General features: G+C 41.6%; 1 protein-coding gene across 4 annotated transcripts in view; it reads left to right on the top strand.

The window, feature by feature from the left end:
• GRAMD2B (GRAM domain containing 2B) overlaps positions 1-6392 on the top strand; it is a 115738-nt gene that overhangs the window by 82822 nt on the left and 26524 nt on the right. The gene's annotated exons all lie outside the window — the stretch shown is intronic.

The following is a 6392-nucleotide window of genomic DNA, read 5'->3' as shown; positions in this document are numbered from 1 at the left end:
CCAAAAAAAAAAAAAAAAAAAAAACAAAGATTATTTATTTTAAAAGTCAACTATAGGATGTTACTAAGAATCTGTGAGGCAATTATTGTAAGAATTGTTTTTACTAAATGTTTCAATCAACTGCCAATTAGATAAGTTGGCACAATGTACATACGAACAGCTAATCCACAAAACAAGAAAAATTTTAATAATTTTTATTTATAATATACAGAAATACACTCAGCTTTATTCCTAAGAAGAGTATGCAAATTAAAACTTTAGTGGAATATTTTTCAACCTTTTACATTTGCAAAGATCAAAAAGTTTAACACTAGTCATGATTAAAATGATTATTGCTATTCTATGTGCCAGGTATTATGCTAGGTACTCCAAAATATATATATATTTTAAGGCTAACACTTTGTTAGTCAGAATATCTAAACACTGTTGTATATTTGGGTGTGGATCACAAAATGTCTACTAAGGGCAATCTGGCAACAGCTATAACTTTTTTTCAATCATGTACCTTTTGACACAGCAGTTCCATTTCCAGAAAATTATTCACACATGTAATAAACATATAAGGACATTTGTTGCAATGTTGTTAGTATTTGAGAAAGACTGAAATCCACCTACATGCCCCAGCAATAAGGAACTGCTTAAATAACAGTTCATTCTTACAGTGGAACTTTATGCAGTCATTAAAACGTATGAGGAAGATCTATGAGTACTGATCGGGAAAGAGCACCATGATACCATAAGTTCAAAAAAAAAAAAAAAAAAGCCAGGTATAGAATAGCATGCTATCTGTCCTTCATGCTTCAAAAATGCACATGCTCATATGTGCACTGACTCTCCCAAGAAGGACACACAAGTTGCTGGGGAGAGTAGGTGCCTTTGTGGGGTGAAATTGGGTCACCATGAAACAGGGGTAGAAGGAAAATTTGTTTTTCCATTTGTAACTTTTAAATTTTATACTTATGCTTATAGTGCCTATTTAGAAATAAACATGTAGACAGATAAATAAGATTTATAGTTGTCCAAACAAAAATGTATGTATCAGAATTGTAAATGAAAGCTCATTCTTCTTGACTTAGAAATCTAATTTGGGAGATTCTGAATTTATGAAATTTGAGAAGCTAAGGTGTTTCCCAGCCATCCTGTCTCCATTGCCCGCTCTTCCACTTCTGCATTCCATTCTACTTCCTTCTTTTGGTCACTGTGAGGCCTCTTTTTATTTGTACTGTGGTTGCTGTCCAGCCCTCTCTCATCTCTATAGCCCACCTCTTTGCTTCCCAAGTATTGTGGCATGTAACTGCCAGCCACAGAGCCACTGAGCAGGTAGCACTCCGAAAACAAGGGTCTATGAGGCCCCAGGTCTTGGTGAATCCAGGGGCCAACCTGGTTTTCAGGACAGGGTTTCAGCAACACTCTACTTTCACAGCTCCACCTATGACCACACAATCCCATGTCCCAGAATTTATCCTATGAAGACCCTCTGGTGAAACACAGCCGATCTTCAAAACACTTCTAAACCTTTGTTGGTCTAGACTGTGGCTTTAAAATAATCCAAGATTTTTTTTTTCTAAATAATAGTGGATGTAAAACTACCTCTACTTCTACTACCATAAGGAAGCTTAGTGACATGTTTTTATGCCTTTAGCTTAGATTAACATGTAGGTAGACACAAACACAGGGACTCGTCACTATAATTAGAAGGGAACACACCTTCTTGGACTGAACCACAGTGAAACACTTGTTTTCCTTCACCTGAGACACAGCTTAATCATAGCTTCTGCCCTCAGCTACCTATTTACTTGGACTTGCACATGATGGTACCTGAATGTGATACATTATCAGCAGGAGAGGCAATGGGCCAGTGATGTGACAAGAGAAAGGTGCATTGAGTTTACCTGAAACTCACAGAGACTATCTCCAAGAGGAATGATAGTTGACTCTATATCAGAGTTATAATTCTGAAAAATTGTGAAATTCGAACTTAAGTCGTCATCAAATGAATGAGGTCTGTGCAGTGACAAATATTAGACGGTTGATAGGGATTGTGCAACCTGTTTTTTTATTTATAAATTGTGTAACAGTGTGTGGCCGTGTTTTATTGAAACAGGCTTTTCCTAGCTGGTAATAAAAATGCTGTACCCTGGCCAGGCACGGTGGCTCATGCTTGTCATCCCAGCACTTTGGGAGGCTGAGGCGGGGATCACTTAAGGCCAGGAGTTCAAGACCAGCCTGGCCAAGATGGCAAAACCCCGTCTCTACTAAAAATACAAAAATTAGCCAGGCATGGTGGTGGGCAACTGTAATCCCAGCTACTCAGAAGGCTGAGGCAGGAGAATCACTTGAACCCAGGAGGCAGAGGTTGCAGTGAGTGGAGATCACACCATTGCACTCCAGCCTGGGCAACAAGAGTGAAACTCTGTCTCAAAAAAGATAAATTAATAAAAATAAAATGATGTCCCCCAATAGGTGAAGTCAGGTTTAGTTAGTATAAGCATGGCCGTCTCACTGCTTTGAAATTTCTACTAAAAATTTTCAGGCAGGGACCATAACTGATGCTTAAATTGGGTTGGAGACGGGAGGAGATAAAACCTGCCACGGCCAAGTGAAGTTTGGTCCTGTGTCTCCAGCATTTTCTGCTGCTTCTGTGGATACTTACAACTGCCAGCTTACTTACCTGTCTCACCTACAAAGCTCTGAGCACTCTGACAGCAGGGACCAATCCAGTAAATATTTGTTGAAAAGGAGGATCGGTTTTTTGGTTTGCTTGTTTTTTTCAGTTGACTTTTTTAGTCAAAGTCCCTAACAGGGCTTTGTCTTCTGGTTAAAAAATAAATAAAAATTGATATCCTTATTTTCATGATTTAAATGAAACCTGTTCAGCTTCGTTGACTGTAACTTTAAAGTTACTGAGAGGCCTGGTTCAGCTTCATTGACAGTAATGTCAGAGTTTCCAAAAGGCCTTGAGGAAGCATTCCATTTCCCCTCTCACACTGCTCACTCAAACACAGACTAGTGTCTGCTGCTTGAATTCTACATAGTTTTTCAGTTTCCTGCTGACAAGACCTCCAAGGTAAGGGACGCTTGCAGGAATAATCTTGCCTGTGTGAGGAGTTAACTTGCTTGAGCCTGTAGCATCTTTAAGTAAGCAAAAACCTAAAATCAAATTGACCCATAGATGAATTTCACTTCCTCTTTGAGCTACTACATAGTTAATCCACATCATTCAATGTATAAATCACCACTATGAGCAAATGCTAAGCTGAACGCCGTGGAAAAAAACAGATGTTCCCTGCCTTTAAGGAACTTAGTCTAGTGCTGGATAACTCAGATTTTTGGGAGAAAAGGTACCAGTACAACGCAATAATTGATTAGATGCCTAATGAATTATAAAATCAGCAGCCAGCATGGAGACTTTTACGTGATGTGGAGGATGTGTGCCCTGGCTAGGGCCTTCAAGGAGAGAACTGGTGCTGAAGACAAGACACAAGTTTAAGAAGTGAAGTGGAGACTATCTATGAAGAGGCTGCTTTGAGTACAACTATATGTTCAGTCCTTGAAAGAGGTTGTTTGAGTAAGGCAATATAGAGGCATACACTGTAATCTTTCCAGAGCTCAGCTCAGGGTCCCGAAACGGGACCACCTCATATGGTTCAGCAGTTAGTCACCTGCACTGCGCAAAAATGCCTGACCAACATGGGTCAGGGTCAAAAAAGGGCTGAAATCTAGCCTCAGTTTTGCTGCCTTCTGACCTTAGTGCTGGGCCATTTCTGCCCAGAGCAAGGAGCACCTTATCTCTGCCAGCAGCACCTTTTCTGAGTAGCTCTGTGCACACAAATACACTGCACAGGACAGCTCTGGCTCTCCCTCCAAGTCTTAATCTGATCTTGCATAAAATTCAGTAAACATCTGAACGAATGTTGAGATGGATTATTGAAGTTCTATATACAATCTCTACTTAAAAAGGGCTTCTCAAGCAGATTTCTGCCTGAATCTTTTGAAGAGAAGAGATAATGTGTGTATGTGTCTTGGGGGTAGAGAAAAAAGGTAGAGATGTGCTATAAGGCCCCTCTAACTGTTCTAAAATTCTTTGAGTCCACAAACTAAACTTGGTGCTAAGTTTAATAACGTCCAATTGTTATTTTAAACCCAAACAGAGTTTTCCTAATAATATTTCAAGGCCTTGGCCTTCCATGTACCTTTGTCATGTAATACAATTCTGTTATGGACTGAGCCCTTTTAATGTTTGCAGCTGTTTTAAGTGCTTTGAGAAGAATTGAAGAAATAGAAGGTTGGACCTCTGTCCTTAGATATGTATCTACTGGGAAAAGAGAAATGCTTACCACAAAATTAAGAGCATCAACCATTTGGCCAGGCATGGTGACTCACATCTGTAATCCCAGCACTTTGAGAGGCTGAGGTGGGCAGATCCACCTGAGGTCAGGAGCTTGAGACCAGCCTGGTCAACATGGCAAAACCCCGTCTCTACTAAAAATACAAAAAATAGCCAAATGTGGTAGTGGGCACCTGTAATCCCAGCTACTCGGGAGGCTGAGGGAGGAGAATCGCTTGAACCCAGGAGGCAGTGGTTATAGTGAGCCGAGATGGTGCCACTGCACTCCAGCCTGGGCAACAAGAGTGAAACTCCGTCTCAAGAAAAAAGAGCATGAACCATTTGTAGGGGTTATTAGTTAGATATCCTTATCAGATATACTGACCTTAATTCTGACACTACAATAGGACTCCTCGCATATTCTGCAACATTCATATGCAATGAAAAGTGGTCAGCAAAGCAGCCACACAGCTTAAACTAACCAGTGGCATTTCCTGCCTGCACAGTCATATGTAGGTGAGAATACCAATTAGGCAGTAAATGAGAGTAAAAATTAGCTAATCGCTCATCGTAATGCCATCTTAATATGTCGGTCTTTGTGCTCAGTCTCCATGGAGTCTTCACATCCTAATAAGTATGGTTTGTGTTTCACCGAGCTGACACACCAAAGAAGTTCTCCATAAATAACATTTGTATTCTTCCTTCAACATCCCTTCCTTTCCCACTTTCCCATTGGAAATGGTTTCCTCTGCTTCCCAGGAGATCTTCACCGGCCGACTGAGGGAGCCCATCTCGCTACCTCCCCATGCTGGTTGTCTGCATTTGTTGGCTCTATGCACAAACCCTCTTGACTCACCTCCCGTTTCCTCCCTTCCACCCTCTCTTTTACCAAGGTCAGCCCTAGTTTTTCCAAAGCTTATTGACCATGACTGCAGGTCAACACTATCCTAGACCCTGTGGTTAGGACAAAGATGAATAAGATTCCCACCCCATCCCAGAGCTCTCACACTGAAGAGTTAATTATAGGGATAAATGGATGGGTAGGTGGTTGGGGGAATGGATGGAGAGACAGAATACAAAGGCTTTGCAGACAGACATACTGAGTTGGAATCTCAAGTAAGATAGATGCTGGCAAGACTTGGAACCAACCCAAATGCCCATCGATGACAGACTGGACAGGGAAAATATGGCACATATACACCAGGGAATACTATGCAGCCATCAAAAACGATGAGTTTGTGTCCTTTGTAGGGACACGGATGAACCTGGAAACCATCATTCTCAGCAAACTGACACTAGAACAGAAAATCAAACACTGCATGTTCTCACTCCTAGGCGGCTGTTGAACAATAAGAACACATGGACACAGGGAGGGTAGCATCGCACACTGGGGTCTGTCGGGGGGAAATAGCGGAGGGACAGCGGGGTGATAGGGAGTTGGGGAGGATAACATGGGGAGAAATGCCAGATATAGGTGATGGGGATGGAAGCAGCAAACCACACTGCCATGTGTGTACCTATGCAACAATTTTGCATGTTCTTCACATGTACCCCAAAACCTAAAACGCAATAAAATATATATTTTAAAAAAATTTTCTGTAACATTTGGATGCAGGACTGTGATAAACACACTAAATAAAAGAGATTTTGAAACAACAACAAAAAGATGCTAGCTCTGTGAACTTGGGCAAGATAGCAAGAGCCTTAGATTCCTCGTCTATTAAATAAGGGTAGTAATGGCTACCTAGTCTGGGTGGTTGTAAAGATTAGAGACTGTACGTTGCTTAGGGAACTGCTTGGTTAAACAACATGTAAGTGACATAAGAGAAGTACAAACAAAAGGGGTGGGGGTTCCCAGCAGGAAGGCTTACACCTGCAGGAGGCCACACATGAGTGTGTGCGTGTGCATGTGCGCGTGCGCGTGTGTGTGCAGGGCCCTCCCAGCCCCCAGGTGATCTGCTGCCCCAGCACAGCCTATGCAGAGCAGAGCTGGGCAACACAGACCTGGGAGCCAGCAAGTCCACACAATTTTTGCTGATAAAATAGACTTCAAAGCAACAAAGAT

The sequence above is a fragment of the Cebus imitator genome, unplaced genomic scaffold (genome assembly GCF_001604975.1).
Source record: "Cebus imitator isolate Cc_AM_T3 unplaced genomic scaffold, Cebus_imitator-1.0 Scaffold275, whole genome shotgun sequence".
Lineage (NCBI taxonomy): Eukaryota > Metazoa > Chordata > Mammalia > Primates > Cebidae > Cebus > Cebus imitator.
The sequence above is the reverse complement of the archived record's forward strand: the minus strand, read 5'-3'. Positions and strand labels throughout refer to the sequence as shown.